Source organism: Perkinsus marinus, assembly GCF_000006405.1.
Source record: "Perkinsus marinus ATCC 50983 genomic scaffold scf_1104296951504, whole genome shotgun sequence".
NCBI lineage: Eukaryota > Perkinsozoa > Perkinsida > Perkinsidae > Perkinsus > Perkinsus marinus.
Genome location: NW_003209262.1, coordinates 3,652 through 5,079, shown reverse-complemented (window position 1 = coordinate 5,079; position 1,428 = coordinate 3,652). Strand labels below are relative to the sequence as shown.

Below are 1,428 nucleotides of genomic sequence, written 5' to 3'. Positions count from 1 at the left end.
CACGTACTGAACATTGCTTGTGTTACAAATCTACATCGCTGCTCTTCGCGTCGGGCATTAACAAACTCCTTTTTCACATTCCACAGATGTTCGTTGAACTCAATCTAAAGGCTCCGTAATAAAATCAACTTCCCCTCCCTTTACCCTTTGTAGAGCCTCCTTGGAGTCCGCGGCAGCGTTCAGCTTCGGGCAGTGGTAGAAACGCCAGGCCTGCGTCCCGGCGCGTACGGGGTTGTTCCAACTGATTTCACTTCGACGGAGACTGAGAAGGGGTGGGTCGTTCGGAAGCTCCAACATCAACAGTACACACTCTCGTCATCGAAGCGGATGCCAACACAAATGCTAATAAAATAGGGCTGAGCCGAGAATCGAACTCGGGACCTCTCGCACCCAAAGCGAGAATCATACCACTAGACCACACAGCCGATACAAACCCACATTACAAATCATCGCCGAGCCTCACCCGTAGAAACTTTGATCCTTTGTCATATGCCCTTCTCGCGTTCTCCATGACCCTTCCGTTTTATCCAACACGCCCCAAGCCCCTCGACCATTCGGCTCACCCTGACGAACAGGGAACCGCTCCATACTCGTGTGCCAAAAACAACAACCATCAGCGAAGTCTTCACTTCTTTTTCAAATTTCATTTTCCCGAATTCGAAACTCTCATATTCCACAAAACATGTCTTTGACCTCACCTCACGTTTCGAGACAAATTCATCTCCTCTCGAGGTGACCATAAAATATCAAATATCAAATCAACACTCTGCTGCACTTCGGCAACTAATTGACCAACGAAACATTGACCTTCACACTACGACGAATGATCATCAGAGTCCGTGGATTCATGATGGCGTCTTTTTCGACACCCTATGGGGCTCATACCAACTCCTCGCAAGATCCTATCCCACCGTGCTTCATCGCAATGCTCACGTCTTAGCAGTGGAGACCTGCTCAGCGAGAATCACAGGAAATTTCAGCAGCCCGCTTCTCAAGAGCGTATTTTCTCTGAGTTGGCATTCCACTCCAGCTAATGAGAGAACGATTCTGAAAATCCAACAAGGCTTGGATATAGTTATTAATTATCATACATCAGAGTTTCAACCGTTTTACGTGAAGTGGGGTAAAAAAACTGATATTCGCGCTATGCACTAGTCGTGAAACAAGTAAGTTTTCATATCACAAGCGAAACTCCATAAAATATATGCGATGATATTAATGGAGTTTCACGACCAGTTTTACGTGAAGTGGCGTAATTCTTCATGTGAAAAACGCGATATGCAGTAAATTGAAAACTCTCGGTAAATCACACCGGACAGATCACCCCATATCACATAAAACACATCGCATATTCAATCCTTACGTGTATTTTTTCGCGAGATGAAATGTGAAATATATTTCTCACTAGTGTTTTCCATATCACCGGTG

The 1,428-nt window shown here is 45.4% G+C and overlaps 1 non-coding gene across 1 annotated transcript; it reads right to left on the bottom strand.

Annotated features, from left to right (window-relative positions):
- Positions 1-353: 353 nt before the first annotated feature.
- Positions 354-425, bottom strand: Pmar_PMAR010450. The gene has a single exon. It is a non-coding gene; the product is annotated as a tRNA-Pro (tRNA).
- Positions 426-1,428: the final 1,003 nt, after the last annotated feature.